The sequence below is a fragment of the Pithys albifrons genome, chromosome 5, assembly GCF_047495875.1.
Source record: "Pithys albifrons albifrons isolate INPA30051 chromosome 5, PitAlb_v1, whole genome shotgun sequence".
NCBI classification, from domain to species: Eukaryota; Metazoa; Chordata; class Aves; order Passeriformes; family Thamnophilidae; genus Pithys; species Pithys albifrons.
Window position 1 is genome coordinate 25,348,042 of NC_092462.1, and position 24,263 is coordinate 25,372,304.

The 24,263-nt window shown below is 41.8% G+C and overlaps 1 protein-coding gene across 2 annotated transcripts in view; it reads left to right on the top strand.

Moving 5' to 3' along the window:
- Nucleotides 1-24,263, top strand: part of TET2 (tet methylcytosine dioxygenase 2) — a 72,395-nt gene that overhangs the window by 23,760 nt on the left and 24,372 nt on the right. The window lies entirely within an intron of this gene.

Here is a 24,263-nt window from a genome sequence, read left to right on the forward strand (position 1 = left end):
ACAGTTTTACAGCAGTGCAGTCACACAGTCTCATTGGGCTAATGCCACTGCTCAGACCCTGAGCCAAAACTCAACTAGTGGGGCTCTCTTGAAATCAGTGGAGTTACCCTGTTCTACAGCACTGCAATATCTGCCCTCGTCTCCCCATTTCTTCCAAAATTACCAGATATTTTTGGCCAAAGCAAACAGGGAATCTTCAGCAAGTGTTCAGTCTCCTTATAAAGCTTGGCACAAACACCACCAACTACCCAACAGTCTCCCTTCCTCCTTCCTGCCAGGCTTTCAGTGCTGCCAGCACAGCGCCACATCCATCTGGACAGCCAGACAAGTGACTGCCCTCGGAGGCAGCCCGGTTGCCTTTCCATGAGTTGGCGCAGGGATGGCATGGCGCTGTGCCGATAGGCTGGAAGCCTCCCGCCAGGAGGACGCGCGTCACCTCTGTGGCACGCTGGAGATCCCTTGGCCCCAGGCCCATGGCCTGCAATCCCCAGTCAGTGCTCAGACTAGGTTTGTCACCCAGCTGACAGTGTAGTGACCTTACTCTGGGACATGGATTTGGTTCCATGGGTCACAGAAAAGATATCATATAAACCATTTGAGTATTTTGAATGGGGTGTTCACAGCAGCTATTATGAACTAACTAGACGGGTAAATTCATCCTCCTGTACTTTTCTGTGTATAGTCACTAGAGATATTTTTCTCGTCATGTCCATCACTGTTACCATTCGGTCACACCACACTAGCTCTAGAAAGAACTAAGAGTAACAATTGTCATTTACAGAAAGCTGAACCTCACAATTTTGTTTGTAGTTTAGCTTTAAAAGTTAAAAATCAGAAAGTCTTTTTTCTTATTTCCTTTATTGCCTATATGAACTTTGTTTCACCTCTTGCTTGCTTTGTTCACTTTCTGCAAGTTGAAAAATATCACTGCCTTATTTCAAAACTTCCTTTTGTAAGCTTTTTCTTCCACTATCCAGAACCTCTTTTTTTGTATGTTGCCTTCCCCCTTTCACATTCTAACTCATCTATTCTTGCCCTCCTTTAAGATTCTTCCTTTGATCTCCCTGCTTTTTTCCCAAAGAAGGCCAGACATCTGATTAATCTAACCAAGGTCTTCTTCTGTATCTGGATACATACAGCACTCTCCTTACTCAATTCTTGGCAGCTTGATTGCTCCCAAAGCACCTACACATTTCTGCTTGTGTGACTACCCTGCTTCCCTTCACATCCTTCAAACTTCTCTCTTCAGTTCCCACCACTAAACTCTGCAACTATCTTCAACTATTTCCAAAACAGTTCCCCTCCTAAATTAAAATTTGGAAGGGGACTTCTATCACATTTCCAGCTGCCTGTCCCTTTTGGGTCTCAGGCTCTCCAGCCTTTCACATGTGTGTCACTTTAATGTGTGTGAAATGTTCTCTGGGAAAACTTGTTGACTAGCATGAAATTCTTAGCATGACTTAGCATGTGTTAAAAAAACACAGAATTTTTCTAATCTGCACCACCTCTGCCCTACCCCTTTCTGAGGCATTGCTCTGGGCTTTACTTCTGATTTACTGTCCCTAAAACATCGCTTACCATGTTTCTCTCCACAGAAAACAAAAAAGCTGTCAATCCAAAGTACTCTTCTCTAGCCAGTCCCAAATTATAGTAAGTCTATTGCTTCAAAAAAGGCTTGGTTGGTTTTACTTCTTACTTTTTCACCTCCTTCTGTGAACCCAAACAGGGAGTGTCTTCCATGAACCTGTTCCATTTGTGTCCAGAGGAGCTCCTCACATAATCCCCATTGGGGACCGCAGGGTCCAGGAGTCAACTACTGTCCAGGCTTGTTTAAAAATTGCCTTTCTCTGTTCTCTCCTCTCCACTTCCAGCTCTTACAAACAGTGTTGCCTGGTGTCCTCTGACTTGTGGTTAAGGTGGTATGTCTGACAGCTTTCTGCTCTTTGATTTGAACGTATTTCCCTCACCCATGAATACCACAACCGTTCTGCTCACTGCCACAAGCTACTGCAAGTCACACATCCCTCTAGTGTCTAGAAAAATATATATATTAAGCTCACATCCCAGCAAAATGAGTAATATGGGATGACATTGTGCATATGTACCTGTCTGTCCATCCCCCACAAAGAGAGTCCAATTTAAGTGTAAGCTTTCAGCCCTGTGTGACAGATTAGTGCTCCAAATGTTATGAAAATCGAAAGCTGGGTAAAGGAAGAAAACCCTGTAAACATCCCAGCAAGGGAACAACCAATACGTAACTTCACATGTTACTAAACGCCGGAGAACCCTCGTGAGAGAAAGCCCTTAAACATGTTCCAGCCATGGGAGAAGTTTCCTGGGAAGTGGGAGAGTTTCACTGCTGAAACTCTCAGTCACTCAAGGAAAGCAAACCCAGGGCAATCTCAGCCTTCCTGAGGCTTGCTGTCCTGAAACCACCTCCTTGGAAAGCATGACTTGAGTCTCAAATCAGGAATAGTTTCCAGTCCAGTCAGAATCATTTAGCATTTGCATTTCAGCTCAGAAGTAACAAATAGTAGTTCACAGCATGTGTTCTTAAAGCTCAGAATACAAGTAATGGTACTGAAACCCCTTGGAAAGATGTTATCTCTTAGGTTAGTGTTCAGGTTTAAAAGGATCTGTAAGGAATTCCAGATATGACAGGCATGTACCAGTCGTGGAGGAATCATCAGCCCGTTGGGGTTATTGATCTACTAATTGTCATGTCATAGCACTACTTCAGCATAGCATTTCTACTTCTTCAGCACAGAGAGTTTTGTATAATGTGCTCACTGCAGAATAACCTACTTCAGTTGGATAGAGGTACAGCTTTACAGGATCCTAATGAAGGTATTTATTCAGTAGAAACTGCAAGACAAACTGGGAGGTTTTGAGGAAGTCTCAGACTACATAGTATTCATACTGAAATAACTACCATAAAAGGCAAGAAAGAATTCTTTTACATAGTGCTAATGTGATTTAGAATAACCTATGCAAGGCTAGAGGGAGGGAGGAAGGAAAGCACATGGCTGGAAACACTCAGGAATATTTTGGCTTGCACACAGTGTCATGCCCACTAGTACAGTTACTCACATTTCTATATATAGCTCTGTGTATCCCCAAGATCGTTAAGGTGTTCTGTGTACTTTATATATATAAAAAGCCAACATGTAAAGATTACTCCTTTCAGTTACTGTCCTTTCCTTACTCTGAACAAAAATGTAGTTAACTATTTCAGAGGAGGACAGATTTTGTACCTGTAAATCATTACTTTGTCTTTTTGTGTTGAGGGTTTGGTGCTAACATAAAGGGAAAGTGGGTTTATGCCTGGAAATAAAAGCCCTACTTCCTGCCACATGTGGCTTTTCCTTGTAACTAAATAATCTATCTGCTTAGCAAGAGAGATCCAGTATTGCAGCTCAAGGTGGAATTGCTACTGCATTTTTCTTTTTTTTTTTTTTTGCATTATACTTTAACCCCAGCTTCATAAGGCTGATTCTGGTGAGTGTCCACATATTGGCAGCAGCAGCAGTTCCATGAATATGAACTGAATGCCCCAGCTGGCGTTAGAGAGAGTGGGCTACCAAAACTGTCCCAGCAACACACATAGAACCCAGGTGCCCTGCAGGAGAGTTGTCTTCAGGCACCTGATCTGTGCGTACTGTAGTCACCAAACCTGCACACCTGAATTCTAGTAAAACAGGACCATCTCTCCAGAGGCATTTAGAAGTCTAGAGAGTCAGATGGATGCTTCTGTAATTCCACAAACTTTCCAATTACTTTTGTAAATTCCCATGATAAGCCTATCTGCATATTGCCTGTGCTTAAACACCACTGCAGATTTTGCACCTTTTGGCCCATCTTTTGCTCATTTCTTCAGTCTCACACTCAAGTTTTGCTGAGTGCCACACTGTTGTCCCTTCCTAGCCTCAACAGGAATAAACATGGCTTCTCCCCTGTGTCCCTGTGCATTCCAGGTGCTCAGCCCAGCAGTCTGGCTGTGCCTGGAGCAGAGCTGCTTCCTCAGCATGTTCCTAGTGGGCAGCTGGATCACATCCAGCCAGGAGGCTGCCTCCAAAGCACGTGGATGCACATGCAGCTTTTTCTAGCACAGCAAAGCTGTTCCTCTCCAAGTCTAGAGATCAAGGTTCTCACAAGGAGCCAACTCCTTTCTCCCTTAGGGATTTGTCCATTCTGCCTACAGGAAAACTCTTGTGTATTTCCAAGTTTCACAGCAATTATTCCCAGGTTTAGACAACAATGAACAGACATGCAGTGCAGTGGCAATGAAAGCAGTTCCTCAGTGTTTTACGTGTGCACAGAGCTGATGTTAGTCACACACAACAGCTGGATAAAATCCAGCCTGTTGCCCCACCATCTCTGATCACTGTGGAAATCATTCTGTTGCCTGCCTTGCAGCAGTCACCTCACCACTGTGTTCTTCTCCTGCATCTGATGGATTTCCCCATTACACAGCCCAGTTAGCTAGTCTCCCTGAATTAAAGTTACTCCCATTCCTTGCATGCTTTCATGATTACACCACAATTATCTATGATGCAATTAAGAGCTTTGCCCATTTGGCATCATGTGAGCTTTCTGGAATAATGCAGCACTTTGCACTCTTACTTGGTGCCTTCTCGTTTCTAAGCAAGGTTTGGCTTCATAGAAAATGTGCTTATTCTCCTTTTAAATACCCAAAATACTTTTGGGACAACAGAAACAGAATTCTTATGTTTAAGCATATTTCCTCCTCTTTCATATAATTAAGAGTTGCCTGGAATGACTCACCTTTCCCCATACACCCCCTCTTAATGACTTCCTCCTGGACTGTACCCTCCCAGCAATGCAGGCAGCCATCAGGGTGTGGGAGAAGAAAGGGACAACTGCCCTTGGTATTTTCTAAAGACAAAACTGTTTCTGAAGTGTTCCTTCCTTAGTATGTTGGTTATTGTTATCCAGAAAATAATGAAAGGAAAAACGTGCCTATGTTAACTTGTCAGGGGAAGGAAGCGGGGCAAGAGGTTTGTTTTTAATTAGTCATTTTGTGAACATTTGTGCAAGGACAGAGTCTGCTGCCAAACAGCATTTCAATTAGCATGTCCCTGTGGGCAGACCTTGCTTGGGCTGATCTGTGGCTTACAAAGGTGGCAGAGAGAGAAGATGCAGAATGTATTTGTTCACTTTTTTATTGCCCCTCTCTTTTATGTGTTGCTGGGAGAGGAGACTGGTACAGTGGGTGCTGTCTAACTGGGGGCAGTGACCCAGTTCAACAAACCTGGCTTGGTTTCTGTGGGACTGGAGCGGGGCAGTGCACAGGAGCAGGCTGTGGACCCCACAGGCATGGAGCAGAAAGCTGTTTCTAGCACTTTTTTAGGGAAGAGAAGTGAAATGTGAGGCAGTAAGACAAGGATGAGGAAGGATTTGAGAAAGTTAAAATACACTGACAAAAGCATCAATCCCAGACAGCAGTTTTTGTCACTGGTTGGTATTTCTTTGCAAAGACCACTGCTTTTATGAAGTTCTCTGAACTTGGAGGGGATACTGGGGAAGGGAGGGCCAAAGGAGAATTGAAGGAAAGGAGTATTTTTTCATTCAGAAGAAGTTAATGAGTATTTTTTCCTGGTGAAAACAAGGTGTGCATCCACGCTTCAGAAAACCCAGGATATTTTACCACAGAGATATTTTAAAGGTTTTGGTGTTTTTGTCACACAGCAGAACAGTGTTTTGCATCACTGACACTCCCTGAGGAGAGCAGTAGCATTTCTCAGCATGTTAATTGTCACATAGTGCAGCGGGTGGCTTCTGCTCAGGAGAGGCGGTTGGAGTGAAGAGATTAAAATGATGATTCAATCAGGAGACTCTCAGAGATCTGCCTAGTGACTATTTTTTTTTTAAAGACTCAGGCTCTGTGGCATAGTTACAAAGGAGGAGTCTTAATTAAAATTAGCAGGCAGATGAAGCATTTGAATGGACATCTTTCAAATCTTTTTCTCTTTCAGCTCACAGTAAACTCTCTTCTCCTTTTCTGTCTTTTCTCACTACAGCTTAAGTTTGCTTGAACAGTTTTCCTTGTCCAATTTGCTTTCCATCACAAAAAAAAAATCCCTTAAATTGTACTCTCTCTAGAATGTGGTGCAAATAACTTGCATTTCTATGATTCCTTTCAGCCAGGAACAATTTAGAGCCAGTTCTGCTTCTTATCAGCCTGTGAGTTAGTCTGTATATCCCTCACTATCCCCCTGTTACAACTTGTGAAACAGGCACAGAAATTAACTTAGGGTCTGCATCATGATTAGCTTTTGCCTGGGTGTCCATAACAGAAGTTACATGTGGTTTATCTCCAAGTTTATCAGATCAGAACAGAAATGTTGTTCAGGTCTGGCTTCAGCTGAGTCTGTTTCCAACCCTTGTTGACAGTTAGGGATAAAATTGTATGCACTAGGAGAGGCAAGCAAGAACTCAAAACTGTGAAAGTCTTAAAGCTAAAATAGGCCCTTGAGCTTTCATAAATACATATGTACATATATATATACACACACATATATATATATATAAAACATCCAAGATTTCACTGCTGCTAGGAAAAATCATGTCATACTACATGAATTCAGATATAGGTGTTATAAATTAGGATAATCAACAATTTAATTTACACCTACTGGTTCACTACCCACTCATCATGCAGGAAAAGCAGGCAAAGCTCTGTTGCCTGCTTTCACCAGAGAAAAAGAAAATGCAAACCCATTTCACATGTTCAGTATCACTTCCTTAAACCAAATTTTCTTGACGGAGCAGATAGCAAAGAAAGCATGTATTCTTGAGTAAGTGACAACATTTAAAGGACAGACAAATTAAATCTATTTTGTGGTTATCATCAGACAGTTAAACAGAACAGAAAACCAGGTAACTTGGCCATTAATTTGTTACATTCCTAGATTTTGGGAAAACTTTCAGCTCAGCAACTTGCTATGTGCATACTTTGTCAGGCAGAGCAAGCCAGTTCGCTATATTTCTTGCTAGGGCTTGGAATTAAAGTGTAGATGCAAAGCAGATGGGGATGTTTCTGCAGCAGCTGAATAGAAATACACAAAAAATGAGAAAACTCCTTCCCCTTCCCCTCCCAAATAAAGTCAGCTATCATCTCCTTCTGACAAAGGCCTATTCTTCTGCAGACCACATAAAATTATCTCTCTGGTGAAGATCTGATTTGATGTACTCTCGGGGCCGTTTGTGGAGTGCCAGCGAGCCCTCTGGCAGCAGCAGCCACAGCGCTGCAATGCCAGGTCAGAGGGGAGCACAGCGACCTTTGCTCACGAACGCCGCTTAGTTTACATACAAAGGAAGGGGAAAACAAAACAACGAGAACCAACATCAGCGAAACAGAAGATGATTTCCTGGATGGCTGGTACCTCATCGGCATTCAATCTAACCTGTTCTGTACTGGAGCAGCACAACAAAGCCATCCCAGATTAGAGGTTAGTAAGTACAGACAGCTGGTCTCCCCCTGGATCTTTCCCCTGCGCTGACCTTGCACAGGGAATCCCTCCCTCCTTTATCCTTAGATAAACTCCCATCGTCCCTGGAACTGGAATAACTGTGCCATCTCACAGTCACATTGCTTCTGCATCTGTCATGCTTCGTTATGAACCACCTTTGTTTTCAGCAGGGAGTTTCAAGACATGACCTGCCTAAAACAGGATTCATTCAACGTGTTGGTGACTCTGAGGGTTTTCTTAACCCAGGCACAGGAAGATGTCTTGTATTTGCATTTTCTTTACTATTAACTAAGCATTTCATCAAATGATGATTAAACACCCACCTACCCACCCACACACCCACACCCCCAAACAAACCACACCAAACAAACAAAAAAACAAATCAAAACAACACAAACCCTTCATGTCACCCTTTCTTTCTCTAGAAAGCCAGCAGTTTCAAATCTGAATGCTGACCTATGCCATTCTACCCTTGGTGGGTGCTACAAAGTTTGGATCACCCCTTCACTGTTGCCATTTCTTTTTCTTAGTTTTTTCCGTGTAATTGGTTCAGCTTTGATACTATGTATTTTCTCTTTCCCCTGGACAAAGTATCACCCCTAAACAGTTTGTTTCTGTGCTTTCCTTCCCCCTTTGAAGCGTAATTAACATTTTAGGAAAAACAAAACTGCCTTGCCCTGTGATACTGTCCTTATCTCCTCCATGCACAGCAAGAACAAGAATTTCTACTTCTTGAGAAAACACCCATAAGCTCAAGGAGAAAAAAAGGTCAACTGTGACAAGGATTATGCATTTCTGTAACTCCTTCTCCTATCTAGAAAGATTTCTATTTTATGTCAACTACAGAACGAGGGTTTACCCTTGCAACAACAAAAATCTTGCTATGCCACTTGTATCACCTGCTACAAGGTGAAGATACTGCTCTTCCTTATGACAAAGGCTTGTTTTGTCTGAATTGTTAAAATGCCATTGAAAGTTAAGAAATAATTCCTTTCCCTCATTCCTAAGGTTAGCCAAGAAAAATCTTAGCTCTATTTTAAAACTGGGAAGAATAAAAGAAAAAGGAATCTAGAACTTTTTCTGTAGGACAAGAAGTATAAGCATGAGATTTGCATAGATTTTCTTTCTTCCTCAGCAGCTCTCAAATACAACTAATGTTGAAATGAAAACAATAAAAGCAACCAGCTGTGAGGACTGTAGAACAGAGGAAAGAAAGATTTCTGCCCATCCATTACTAATTCAGTTTCCTGCTGTAAAGCATTTTGCAATTCTGCTTGTAAGACAGACACTGGTTGGTCATGAACCAAAGTCTGATGGGGAAGGAATATAACATCTTTCTGGATGTGGGGAATCTTTCAGGAATATCCCTCTTATCTAAGACCTTGTGCTGTTATTTTGGCTTTCTTGGACTTTGACTCATAGAATAGAATCATAGAATCGATTGGGTTGGAAAAGACCTCTGAGATCATCAAGTCCAACCCTTGGTCCAACTCCAGTCCCTTTACTAGATCATGGCACTCAGTGCCACGTCCAATCTGCATTTAAAAACCTCCAGGGATGGTGAATCCACCACCTCTCTGGGCAGCCTGTTCCAATGCCTGATTACTCTCTCTGTAAAGAATTTTTTTCTGATATCCAACTTAAATTTCCCCAGCAGAGCTTGAGCCTGTGCCCCCTTGTCCTATTGCTAACTCAGCTGCTCGGATGCTAAATTTTCATGAACAGAAATGCAGCAACACAGATGAGCAGGATTTCAGAATACACATTCAGGAACAATACCATACAGGGCAGGAAACTCATACAACTACTTTGTGCATTTAAAAATCACCGAAGATTTTAAGTGAAGAAATGCTGTTTCTCATTTGTCATCGTGGGTGACTTGACTTTAGCTGAGCTTTGTGACATGACTAAGAGATAACAAGTGAGGGAACTGTGTAAATCTTCCCCACAGATGATCTATTTGGCAGCACTAACTATGGCATTGAAAGAGAAAACTGATGATCTTTGCTCTTTGAAGGTGTCAGGTACTTAATATTATCTGTCTTCTTCATTCAGATACTATAAATCTGGGGTTTTTTCTCTTTAAGAGAAGATTAGAATAAGATAAGAAATACAGAAACTAGACTTCGAAAATAAAGGGGTTTTTTGTTATTTTTAAAAAAGGCTCACAGAAGAGCCTCCCTTCAAGCAAAAATTACAAAGAATGCAAATAAACATTGTCAAACCATGAAAGACTCAGTATTACAAAATAAGAGCACTGTGGGAGTTACTGGGGCATGACTAAGGTACAAAATACCTTTTCCTGTTACTGATGGTAGCACCTCTGAGTTACTAGAGTCTTTATTTCTGTATAAAATCTGGTCTGTGTTCTAGTCAATGTCAGTTCTCCTGTCCATTGCAATGTACACTAAAGTTCATGGTCCTTTTTTCCATGTGTAGTGCATGGGAATGAAAGTGTAAGCAAAGTGGCAAATCACTTTGCGCTTATTTGAGTAGCTGTACCTGAAACTAAACCTACATTATGATAAGGCTGCAAATGAGTACAAAAAGTTAACAGCAGATGTTACAGCTGCCCCTCTTTTCAGTCTGCTTATACAAAACCCAGTAAATCTCAAGTGGAGAAAGTTCATTTAAGACTTGGAAGTAGAGCTGTTGCTTTTACAATGCCTAAGAATAGTTCATTCCTGAACTTCTGATCAGAAAAAACACCCCATATCCTGTACTGTGTGCTCCACATGTTGCCATGCCAGGCTGTACACAGTTCATGGCCTGTGGCCACTCCTTTACAGATATACAAGCTGTGAACCGAGTGGGCAGATGCATAGGCTCCCACTCCGCATGTTGGGTCCTAAGTCTCCTAAGTATTCAAATGAAGAATGGTGCACAGATATAGACACAGTGCCCAAAGGAGAGCCAAAAGTGAGAATAGCACTTTGCAAGCTGCATTCCCCAAGGACAGAAAAGTGTTGGGGTTTCCCAGCCATGTCAGTCTGGGATGTGGTAGCAGCCTGGCCACCCTGAATCCTTCAGGGAAAGTTATTGCTCAGCATAACATGCACGAGTTACCATTCTCATGTCTTCTGTGTGAAATGCAAATCTGCTCCTGAAAGAAAATGTTGGCAGTACTTACCTCAATGAATCTGTTTCTATATTTTATAAATACATATCTGTACCCTTAACAGAAAGAGACAACAATGATACTCAAAATGCTTAAAAAAAGGTGTTCCCTGCATTTTGTACATCATTATGTATTGGTTACTGTAGTTCCCTATGAATCTGTATCTGTGGCTGTGACCTGTGTAAGCAAAATAACTGGCAAGGGCTGCCGCCCTGTTCCCGCTGGAATGCAAACGAAGGCAAAGTGGTGTCATGTGCAGACCCCAGTAATGCGCTGCTCAGTGCAGGGAGCAGGAGGGCTCTCCTGAGAGTTAACCTCAAAGGGTTGGCTTCATAAACCCCACAGCTGGGAGCTTGGGTCAGGTGAGTATATCTGCTGGTACCAGGAGAGATTGAAGGAGAGAATTTCAGTGCAGGTACCAGGAGAGATGGAAGGAGAGGATTTCAGTGCAAGTTGGCAGAATCAGGGAAGCACAAGGAGCTGCTCTGCACTGGGAGGTACAGAGGGTCATGGGGGCGATTTCCTATAAAGACTGATTTGAATCAGATATTTCAGTTACTTGGAAACTAGTGCCATAGTTGCACAGCATGAGCTTAAATTTTCAAGTAAGAAGTCAGTACAAACTATGCAGTAGGTTCCTCTGACCTGATCAAGGGAGAAGCTACTACAATAAACACCCAACAAAGGTCACTGCCTGCCAATCCCAGGGTGCACATGCCAACAGGAGCATCCCAACAAGGGGAGACTTGGGGATTGTATCTGTTGGCAGTCCTTGGTAATTTCATCTTCAAAAACTACTTTGACTGTTTGTACCCATCAAAATTTTTAGCTCTAGTCTCCAGCTGCTGCATTGCCTTCCTCCAGCTTCAACTTCCTGCAGTTCTGTGGAGCACATTTTCTCATCCCCATCCACTTCCTCTTGTTAGCTGTCTGAAGTTGCTATCTGAAGTACATCAATCTTTCCTCCAACACAAATACAATCCAAGACGACAGAGTGAGAGTTATTACTGCTGACTGCGTATTTTAATCTTTTCTAGCAATTTCCTTTGTAACCCTGAGTGAGCTTTTTAGTATTCGGTAGACACAGCCAGTCTGCAATGTGTCTCTTGTAAAGGGGACTGCAAATCCTTGAGCTTTGTATTTCCCTCCTCACAAATTAAAGCAATAGCAATACTCACTAGCATCTAGTTACTTCCATGACAGCCTGTTTCATAAGTCAGGATTTAAAATCAAATCTTAAAGAAGTGTCTTCTATATTGTGGAGGTTTGATTCATTTCCAAAGCAGCATACATTGTTAGAAAGCAGTTCCTCAGCCCACAATACCAGACTGGTTTTAGCATAATCTCAGGATCTTTTCTCAAACTCATTGGCAGCAGCACAGCTAGAGTTAAAATGTTTTGGTGTTCTGTTTTTGCCCTAACATCTTTCTGCTGATTTCCAAGTATCTTGTTTTACAATAGCCTCCTTCAGGCAACAGAGTCCAGAGCAAAATTTAATCGTCAGAGAGCATAACAAAAGAAATCAGCCTTAGTTACCAAAAGATCATTAAGTAGTACCAGCTGTTAAGACATTGAATTTTTCAATGAAGCCAAAAAAACTGAAGCACAGAGGAAGACTTTTGTGCTGCCTGGTTCTATTGCAGTGTATAAGAAGACTGACAAGTCTAAAGACATCCCCACAGCTCCAGGAACAAGGGTTGGGGCAGGGAGCTCATGCAGGGGGAGGCCACGAGCTGCTGGGAGCCCCATAAGTTTCCAGGATGGCACTGGGGCCCTGCAGGATGGTGCTGACACATGCCCTGTATCCACTGCATGCCTGGCTGGCCCCTCTGAAAGAACTTAAAAGTGCTCGGGGGAGAAGGTAGGAAACAGGATGGGCTTGGAGGCCTGAGAACCCTGAACGCAGACTCCAAACAGCTTCCAGCCGTAATTTCTCTGATGGACATGGCGTGCTGCGGAGTCAATGCACAGCAGCATGGGAACACAGCCTGTCTCTAGCATTCACCTGATTTGCTTTTGTCCTCCACACACTTTTTTAAAGGTTAACTAGAGGTACTTCAGAACATTTTTTTCTGCCTGCCTCATTTTTAGTTCTAATTTTAGGTGCAACTAACTTTTCAGAACATTTGCTTAATCATCAATACCTATCATAGACTTTTAAGACAATTTTGGTTTGGGGAACTGAGGCACACATCTGATTTATTTAACATCATTTCCAGGCAAACTTTTGTGAACTAGATGAGGCTGTTAGGAAGGTTTGTTTGCTGGGGAGTGTAATGAGCAGATAAACTTTGCCATTCATCATTGCCCCCCACCCTTCCCACAGTAAAATTATTAGCTCATTTTCTCATAATCAACATGGCTGACCCTCAAATGTTAACAAACTAAAAATAAGATGCCCTTATATGCATTTTGACAGTGATATGCATGTTAGCTTAAATGACTGCATTAGATATTTAGTATCCTTCCAGCTGACTCCTCTCTTCTCCCAACCGCCATCTTTTTTTTTTTAAGAAAAAACAGCTGTTTATTGCCTCCAGAAGCTGTGTAGAATTAATACTACCAATAGCCGACTGCACTTTATTTTCTTCTGAGCAAAAATGATTGCATATATCAGAGCTTAGTGCCTACCATCCTTGCTTTGCCCCCAACTTGTTCTCTCCCTGATGTGTTTTCGGGAGGAAAGGGTGAAAGAGGGAGAGTAGGTTTGTGTTGGCAAGAAAGTAGTGACTGTGCTGTGCAATCACACTTCACCTACAAGGACACACACACACTTTTGGGAACTCAAACAGCACAGTGCAAGGCATTCCTTCCTACACCTGCATTCCTGAGCTCAAGACCACTGCAGATATTAGGCTGCTGCCTAAAGGACTAGCCTGGCAAACACTCTGCATAACCTTGCCAGCTAGGAGCAGTTCTATGGGACTTGTGGGATCAGGTCCTCATTGCTGGAGGTGTGGATTGAAAGAATGAAAAGTCACCTGACCCTTTTGAGGAGAGCCCACCTGCTTAGGTCTTCTTACGAAGGCTGAAGAGAGGCATTTGAAAGGCTTCCATTAATTTTCATCATCTGTAATAAAGACGTTTACTTAAGCTGAAAAAAGTCTCAGCTATGATTTATGAGTTTCATTGAAAGTAGTCCCGTATCTTAGATTTATCTGTAGTTCCCAGCTTTCTAAATCCAGTTGAGTGTGTATTTTACAATGGTGAGCTTTTCATCCACACTGCTTCTTTGTGCAGTATGGCATGACTGTGTTCTGGACAGACAATAATCAATTAGCGAAATGGGATCTCATGACTGAGAATATGAAGTGGGCTTTGCGGGAACTGACAACAGCTCTTTTAGCTCACCCGTTTCTGTGTGTCTCTTAAATATCCCAAAATATCAAAGGTCTTTCATTAGAGCTTCAAACTCTCTCAAATCCATGCAGGCCACTGGATACCTCAGAAGACTATGAACTGATGTGAGCTGGCAGAAAATGGCACATTGCCAGAACGAAGAACAACTGACTGTTTTCAAAGCTTTGAAAATATTTGAAAAGGAAGGACAGAGAGAGAAGTGTTGCAGTTCGCCTCAGCACTGCTCAAACACCGCTCTTCCCAGTGTCAGCTGTGGGAGTCTGAAAGTCTTAGTGAGAGTTAAAACACAATCTGCCAGTTCCCTTGGCTCCTTTTAGCTTCGCAGCAGCAAATTTTCTGCCTCTTCATGTTGCATCTCGCCACAAAGAAGAAAATTTAAACAGGAGAAACAATGTTGCTTTGAATTACTGGAAATTAAAAGAAAGCAGGGATGCCAGCATGTTCTGAGATCCCAACTGTTTCTCAGCACAGAAATCCCAAGTTTTTATCCAGTCTTTTAATTTGGTTAAAGGGAGAAACTTTCATGTTAGAGCTGTGTTTTTAAGCAAACACCCCATTAAAAAAATCTGGACTAGTTACTGGTTCCCAGTTTCACTGAAATACTGAAGGGTGATTCCAGAGAAAGGAAAAAGCCTGTCCCCTATAACAAGCTTTTTTCTTTAGTAGTTCTCGTAGAAGGTTTTGCCACAAAATACATAAAGCTCCCTGCACACACTGCCCATTTATACTTAAATATTATGAAGTTTTAAATGGCTATACATAAGCCCCACATCCTTTGTCAGCAAGGATATAATAACATAAAAAAGATCTTGGAAATGGCCTCAGTTGTGTGGAAGCATGAACTGGAGCCTATCACTTGTTCCTCAGAGAAACATTAACAGTGGCCTTCTAAAGAAAAACCTAAAAACTCTCTTGCCAAGTGTGACAAAGCTAAAATTAGAAAGGGGGGGAAATGACTAGCCAAGATAGTAACTTCAGATAATCTGTTTTTCAAGCCACTCTTAAGAAGCTAGGCTGTAACTCCTCGATGGTGTGAAGTGGGTGTCTCTGACTTAAAATTTGGCCCTTTAATCTAAGATTAGCCAGTGACCAAGTTTTTTCCTAGCTTGTATGCTGCGTATTCAAAATGAAAACATAGTCCCACATCATCAGCCTGAAACTGAAGGGTACATCAGCAGTACCCATGCCAAGCTCTGTGTGTGCCTGGAACTGTGGCAAGGCAGCACTGGCTCCCATGTTTCATTTCTCTTCCAGAGCTGTGCTTTTATCAAGGTTAGATCTTGACTGCTCTTAGGTCATCAGCTGGCTCTGGTCATCAAAAGCACCTTGTCTTTCATCTCTTTAACATCTGGAGAGGCAACTGTAACTGTTTTCTCAGATCTGGATTTCAGCACAATAATCCATGCCATTGTTCTGTGTAGGCTGCGATAACCCACACGAAGACTGCTCCTGAAGACCACACACGAATGCAGAAAGAAGCTGAATGGCAACCATAGCTCCAGGGAGCATCTTCTAATAGACCTCTAAAAATGCATTGGATTCTTATCTTCTGTGGTGCATCAGCAGCAGTGGGAGTCAGAAGTGATGTTTGTAGAGTAGCTCACAGGCTTGAGCATACGGAAGTCAGGTTTTAAGGAAACAACCTCCTCTATAAAGCTCTGCTTGTCACTCAGAACTAACAAGCCTGTTCTGTTGATTTCAGTGTGATTCACACAGTGAAGGAATAAAACTGATCTTAGTTACTGGGGGGAAAGCTAAGGTAATTCATACAGGTAGATTATATAGGCACATATTATAGCTGCTTGTATGTTAAATATCTGTTAGACTGTGGCATGTGCATAATGCTTCCAAAGAACAGACTGTGGATTTGCTTTGTAACCTCTATGCATCTGGTCAGAGAACAAATGGTATGGATATAGATCCACTCGGGGAGATCAGATGTCATGAATCAGGTTGTTTATTCTGTCTAAGAGGGGAACATTAATGACAGCCTCCAGTTACACAGGGAGAAAGAAGCCGTACCACAGAAGAAAAAAAAACCCACTTTGCATGTTTCTGGCAGATGGAATGAGCCAGTCTAAGATTATGTTTTAAATGGTAGAAGCTTTCTAATAAGTAAGATTAATGAAGTATTGCATGTAACTGTGTGTTATTATGCAACCCTCATCATTGGAGACTTTTGAAAACAGGTTGGAGTGGACTGGTGCATGTCTGGCTGGTGTTGCCCAGAAGCCAAGGAACAGAGCATGAACAAACCTATTTTTCCCACGTGTTTATGAGCAACTGGTCTGGTTTTTAACTCATGAAAGGCACAAATTGGAAGGAATAAAACTAAATCACAAGTGGACATGAAAACACATTTTTAAATCAAATCATGCAACAATTAAAACAGCACAAGATCTTTCAAAAGCAGGTATCCTTGTTTTGGCTCAGCTGCTCCGCATTCCCTGCCTGGAAGCAAATCCCCAGAGGGACACGCTGTGGCACACAGCACCTCGCACACAGACACGAGGCATCTCGTGGCTCCCTGCGCCTGGCAGGGATCCCCAGCACCTGACCTAGGGGCACAGCAGTGTGCGCTGTGTAGCGTGGGAGCTGCCTCGCTGTGCTGGCCTCATTTCCCAAAGCACAGTCACCAAAAACTGAGTTCACGACAGGATCCCAGCCTAGGTGTGGCAGAAGCATGAGAAAAACAGAGGAGAAATGTGTAGAGGGGTGTAAAGGCTACTGTAGTGAGGCCAGAGAAGGGGCTGAAAGCTGTGCTTTATCATTTGGACCTGCAGGAGCACCAGTCAGAACAACCCTGGTAGTTATTAACCCTTCTCTTTGAGTTCTCTCCACTTTCCTCTCTCTATGACCTCCACCTTCAACTTTTGGAGAAGAAATTTAAGAAAACAGCATTTCATCAAAAATTCTGTTTTCAACAGAACCAGGAGACCAGCTTCCTATCTGAAGTTCAAAGGATAATTGAAAACAGAGCTGTGTAAGTAGGTTTTCTGAGGACACTGCAGCCCACAACATTTCACTCCCTTCTATCAGTTCTTCCACTCACATGCCAAATAGGACCATTCTTGTTCCTATTTTCTAATGTTAATGTCCCAACACGATGAAACCCCGAAACCTTTAACTTGCCAGTGGTTTCTCCTTTTCCTTCCAGTGGGTTTTCACTCTGCCAACAGCTGTGATGAAATTATCATGGATAACTGACCTTTGAGTAGTGTTAGGAAGTCATCAACCCAAGAAATCCATGCTATATTGAAGTCTGAAGCCGGATGGACAAAGATCACAGAAACTGGAAGATAGTGATGACACTGACCTTTTGGAAACCTTCCCTGAACAGCAGACAGATAACATCAAGTGTGTCTTGAAGGACAGTTCAGCCCCCAATGCTTGCTCATCCTGATGTGCCCACAGGAGGCTCACTGCACTGCACTGCACAGCTCGGCCAGAACAGCCAGAGCACTCAGCTACTGCTGGCGGGGAGCTGATTTCAGTCAGTGGCAGGATCATCACTGCCACTGGACACACCAGGTAGCTGAAAACTGAGAAGAACATCATCCCTCAAATTACATCATTCCTCCAGAAATCAAAAGCAGGTCTAAGCACCAGTTGTGCACTTGGTAACACTGCCCAGCCATTCCAGAACACACCTAACCTAGCATGATAGCTGACTGATGTGAAGAAAACAAAGAGACTTGGTTCTGTTTTCCAACACCAGCATGTTTGACAATGTTGAATTCATAGGCATTGGGGAATTACCCAAATGATGCCCTGTGTGGGTCACAATTTTAAAAAAATTGCTGCTCCAAAGGCATACCAGAGAAGTTTCTCAATATACCCAGGCATAGAAGAATCTCACTCAGCACATATTTATTTGAGCACCCCTGGGATTTAAGGTTGTAACTCCTATTCCCACAGCCTTCCTATTACAATCATCAGAGAGAAAGACTCTCAAAACCAGACAAGATGAAAGAGTGTTTTAGTTCAACTTCCCTGTATTTGTTACAGATGTCTAATAGTCAAGGTGCTGCTCAAGATTAATTGAGCAATACTGGACTGAAGAGTATGCTGGCATACCTGCACCCACAGCAGTGACAAGTTCACCTGGGCAATGGTCTGTCACTATAAACCACCTGGATCCTCCAAACTTCAAACCTAAACTACTGAGAACAGCTTACAGCCAGCAAAACCAAGCACAGGTGCCAACCTCATCATTATTACAGTGAGAGGGTCCTTTTATCTCTAAAATTCAACCTGTTTCTAAAGTTTTACCTTTGGGAAACATTTCTAATCCAGTCATACTATGGTGGCATTAACAAGCAACTACTTGAAGAGTTGTGTTCTTTTGGTGGAAATGCTACATATTACAATTAGGTACAAAGTTTGTATAGGACATAAATCACAAAAAATAGGAACTGGAGAGCTGTGTGATGTGGCATTATAATTTCTAGTTATGGCATTTTATATTCCTTAGTTAATTTCTGTTGCGTAATTGGTTTTTCCACTCATATTGTAGAGGCATTTAACTTTTACTTCTCCTGATTTTATGCAATTGTTAAAATAGAGCAGTTTTTCACTTCTGGGTAGATATTACGCAGTATCCAGTCTTGTTGATGGTTATATAATGTGGCAAGGGGAAATCACTGTGCAGACCACTTTAGCTTTACTATCATGCCCTCTGTATTAAGGTCAAAAAATCAAACTGATTCAAGTGCTTTTGCAATTAGACCATTGTATCACTGAAATACAAGAACTGCTGTCAGTAAATTGTGGGGAGAGTTAGCACCAGTTGATTTAAAAATTTAAAAATTATGAAGCTTCTGGCTTGGATAAGATTTAATGAATTATTAATCCTTATATGTCACAAATCCCATGCTCTTCATTCCCTTATGTCTGGTTATATCTATATTTGCTAGTCACCATTTCACCCTGTAAATTAAGGATAAATTAGCCATAAATTGGATAACAAATTTTACCCATCCCATATTTTCTTTTGTTTGACACAGATTATCATAGATCTAAATGCCAGGGAAGACAATTATATTCATGTAATATGACCTCCTGCAGAATACAGTCACAGTGTCATTCAGGAGTTTCTAGATTAACCCCTTAACTGCTCTTTAAAGCTACAATAAGAAAGCAATATGTATATTTTAGAAAGAAATACAGCCTTAGCTAAAAAAAGGTCAAGGGACAGGCAAGGCATGGCACCCTTATGCAAGTTTTTTCCAAAGCATTACTAATGCCCTGATTAAATAAACTATCCAAATGAAGGGACAGCTGAATGTAGTGCAGAAGGACTCTGTTGTAAGACACACAGCCCAGCTAACAGAGTGTCCTTGTCCTTCTGGGGCCTCCTTTATACCTGCCTTGAAGTTGCACTGTTTTCCTCAGCCACCACACCTGCAGTGGGGCAGCAGTGATGCTGGTAAGGAGCACAGCACATTCTTAGGGCATATGGTGGAGTTTAGAGCCTCAATTCACCTTGGCTATGAATGCAAACTCTCTTGAATCTGTCCTGGTCTTGCTTCTTCCCTCAGTTTCCATGTGGAAGCTCGTATTGTTTCTCAGTGTATAAACTTAGAGTACTCTAAGTGCAAAACATACAGGAAATCCTTAAACTATGCCACAGTTTTCAACTTTTTATCCCAGCAATAATGGAAATGTTTCACGATTAAGGAGCTTTGATGTGTTAAGTCACCCATTATCCATCTGAGTTAACTGCTGGTATTTTCTCCTCCAGAGACACTGGCAGCTGCTTGCAGGTGTTAACCCAGGGCACAGCTGCAGCAACTGGTACTCAGATAACCCAAGGGAAAATCACATCCCACAATAACCCTGTGGTGTTGAGCATCATTGTATCTTCTTACACATCTTGTTCCAATGTTAAAAAAGAGAAAACTTTGACACAGAGTTAATCAGAAACAATTTTGCATGTATGCAAATCCAAAAGACTTAAGAGTTTAAAGCAAAATTTGAGCTTTCTGATAATGTCATATGTGAGTGTCCTTACTTAGGAATAATCACTCATGCCTTTTCTAGAATTTTCATTCATTACTTAAATAGGAAAAAAACCCTTAACTTCATGTGTCAGAAGTTCAGGATTTAGAACTCTTTGCTACAGGAATAAGCTTCAGAGGAGAGATGCAGCCGCACAACAGCACATCACAATACGTAGCAAATTAAGCCACAAGTGAAGCCAGCTACTGCACACAGGCAATAGGAGAAGGAAAGTGTAAGCACAAAGTACAACCTACCAAACCTGAGTTTGGCAAGTCATAAAGGTAAATTCACCTCCTGTCTAGAAAGTTCTACAGGTTTTTTTTGTCTGGGAGCAACTTAGACCTCTGTCATCTGGCAGTGGTAGAAGGGTGCCAGCAGGAAGGAGGCTGTGCCAGCACTCCAGGAACAACCAGTGAGCCATCAACAAGCTTCCAGGTATCCTACTGGTGTCTTCCTGAGTCTCATCCTGATAATCAGTTAAACACAAGTAGCTGAGGCCATGAGCTGAGAAGGTGTATTTCTGCTGGGGATAAATACCTCTGAGGAAATGAATATCTATCCCAGCTAACCCCAGAAGGAGAATCAACCCATCTGACATCCCACTTTTTGATCCTTTCAGGCTACAAGTGCTTTACCACAGCATCCTCCCACCTAATTTTTCTCCTGGGAATCTTGCACAGTTTTGCAGAAGACTGTATTCCCTTGCAGTGGGTGTATTTGTCCATTCATTCATCTGAGCGGTTCTGCATGCACAAAATCCCCAGATAAGGGTGCTATAGAAAACAGGGTATGAGCCTCTAAAACTGGCTAAAAGTAAAGAAAGATTGAGACAAAAAGTAAAGAAAATGACACAATTTAGAGTACATTTGTTGCTGCAGAAATGTTTGTTGTGCTCTTAACAACACGTTCCACAGTATTTCTGCGCTGATAGGAGGTGATAAAAATATGCCAAACTTGCCCATAAAACAAGTAACAAAAAAGTCTCAAATCTTTGCTCAGTACCTGATTTCGAGTTCATGTCCCATATGTGGCAAGAAATAAACATATTACTTCGATTGCATCTGAAAAAGTCAAACAGTGGTAGTCTGAATTATAACCTGAATGCATAGCGGTGGGCTGAGATGCTGATCCATTTGCACAGTAATGTGCTATATTTAAGTCATGCATCACGGCATCTTCAAAGAGGCCAGTCAATTATGATGGATTAGACTGCAGAATCAGTCCTAGATGCAGTAATTGTTTCACAGATGCTGTTGATGTGACTTGAATTTCTAATGAATTATAGCTGGAAAAAATATGTGGAGCTTCTAAATGGCCTGGATAAAATACTGTTATGGGAAAGAGAAAAAATACTAACGGCTACATTTAGGGAAGGGCAGATTTACTTGGAGAGGCAGAAAGTTCACCCCACAATAATTATAAGGAAGACCACAAAGACTTTCTAAGGAGCAGCCAGGTCTACTTGGTAGTAAGCTGTAAGAATATCTTCATGGTGTCCCGGTTAAAACCAGTAACAAAGGTATCATTGCCATTTATCTTTTGCCAGTTCTACATTAAAAATTATTGTTGTGATTTGTAGCTGCTTGAGGAAGATTTGTAGTCGGGTGTGACTTGAGGATAGTGATGGTTGAGTGTAGACTGAAAGAAGTATCATGCAAAGTCACCCTAATCCTAGATGCATTTCAAAGAATGCGAATCTGGCACTTTAATGGATGAATTAACTTTCTGTTTTAAAGAACCAAATTATTCCCACATTCATTGCAATGTCTAGCACCAGTACCTTTTACACTGGAGGTGATCAGAATTTGGGGGACCATGAGGTCTTTGAGAATACTGTGAATAAAATAGTCCATGTCACACAGAGAAGATAACCTTGTGGGTTTTTAGGATAGCATGAACCTAAGACTGTTCTGGACTGCAGATGTACTCCTGTTATGGGTTCACCTAGGTGGGCCTAAATTTGAGTTTTAAAGTTATTAGACTAGGCCTGAATCTGTCAGCTGACTTGAGCTGGGCTGAGCTAACAGTTGACTTCATCTAGCCAGTAATTTTGTATTCCATACCACATTACGACATCATCTCCAGGGAAGTAGGAACCAGTGTGGGAGTGGTTAAGGCAGTCACTTCTTAGCCTTCCTCGTGGGAGGACACACGATGCTGCCTCAGGGGGGATGGAGAGGGCCTGGCTTACCACTGGCTCTCAGGGAAGTAAAATGTGTTGCTCTAGCCCTCTCCTCTCTGCTCAGGTTTTGTTTCTCTGGGGACTGAGCCTCCTGAAGTGATTTGGGGTCCAATTGTGAATTTGTGTGTTTGCTGAGGGGTGGGGAAATTGTGTCGTGCTGTATTCTAGCTTGTGTAAGTGTGTAATTTCTTCTAATTCTTTTCTTCTCTGTAAAATACATGTGGTATTAGTATAAACGTTTGAAGGTTCTTTTCCCCCTCTCCTTCTTCCTTTCTTTGGTGGGCAGAAAGAGGTTTTTCTATCTGTACTTGGGAGGGTGTTGACAGTTTGCTAACTCAAACCAAGACAACTACTTAGAGGGGTTTTCAAGCTAAGTTTAGAGAAATCAGGGAGCCCCCACTTCTAAACAAAAAGGTGTTTTTAACCTGTCAGTAAGGAGCTGAAAAGCAAGGTTGCCTGGGAATTCTCGGAAGGAATTTAGTTGCAACCCACAGGATACAACAGAACACAAACAGCAAGACAGACTTAAGAGAGCCAGAGAAAGTTTCTCATGGCTCACTTGCACAAACTAAAACATTTTTTAAAGAACTAAATCTTTTAGAAGCAGCTTGACAGCACAGTGTTAATTACTATGGTACCCTTTATTTCATTTCTTACTTGCGAAATACAGCAGCCCACACACTCATGTCTGAGCTGTGGTTCACCTGCAGTTTTAAGATGTGAAGGCCAAGAATGGCTTCCAAATTAGGCTGACATTTTATTTTTGAGACACTCTGGGAGCATCATTCTGCTGCCTGGCCTAGAATGACACATCAGAGGAATCCTTTTCACACTGCTTTCTGCTAAGCATAGAACATCGTCTCCCTGGGAAGGCTGCAAAGGCTCACATCTTGTGGTTGTATAAAGTTATGATGGGAAATACACTGAAATATATCTAGAAGGGCAGAAGCCTACCTTACCTTGTCAAAAGAATAGGCAAGATCGACAAACATTCTCTTCCATCTCCCTGTTCTTAGCTTTCCCTGCAAAAACTAAGCACTCTCTACTCCTGTCATGCAAAACATAAATTGAGTAAAGGAAGAAAAGAAAAAAAAACTTGAGGAGGTCAGAAGTAAGTCTAAAAGCAAGTTTGGGATATGGAGGAAGTGAACACAGGTCATCATATAGGTGCTTGCCAGTCAAAATGTACATTTGAATTATCCTGCTACTGAAATCAGAACTGCAAGCAGAGGGGATTCTGCTGAATGCAATGCAATTCATGAATTAGTATTACTTTTAACAACATTTTAAAATCATATTACTCAACTAAGGCAATACTGCACTGTAAACTGCATAACTTACATTTAAGTAACATTTAAAATTATATTTTAATAATATAAAAAATATTAATGTAGGATAAATACATAAGCAGAGCAACCATGATGGGAGAATTTCTTCAGTATAGTAGTTCTTTCTGTGTAGTGGCAATACCAGCCTTGTGCAGTGTTTCTCCTATTTTGGCAATCCAGCCAGGGATGTGGTAATGAAGAACCATTCAGATTCCTCTTCATGCAAACTAAAAATAAAAGCTTCAGAACAAAGACACGTGTATGTTCAAATTTCTTCTGTGCAACCTCACATCTGTAAGAGCCACTGTCTGTCTGTCTTCTGTCATTTGTGACTGGTTGAGAACCATAAGGCCAACAAAGAATAAATTGCAAGCAGAGTCAAACAAGGACTTTGTTAACTGGGACTGTGAGTCCTGGGAAGATCCATGTGAACAGGATTAACTTGTCATTATATGGAATTTGTTGACTGCACATTGTCAGTATTACTACCCAGCCAAAAACTTCATTTTGTAAATAAAATATAGAGTATACGAGAAAATGCAATTTCCCATCCAAACAAAGAAGAAAAACCCCTGGCTCTGCAGCTGTGGAGCTGTTCAAAACCCAAGTGCATAGTTTAAGCCATGTGTGATGTCTATACGTAAATATTACTTCTATCAAACCTTCCAGAAATCACTCAGTTTGTTTCTGTCAACATTACCAAGGTGTTGATGAACTGTAAGAGTTCCTATGGACATCAGTCAAGCATGGCTTTTTCTAATGTGTACTGCGCCACTTGC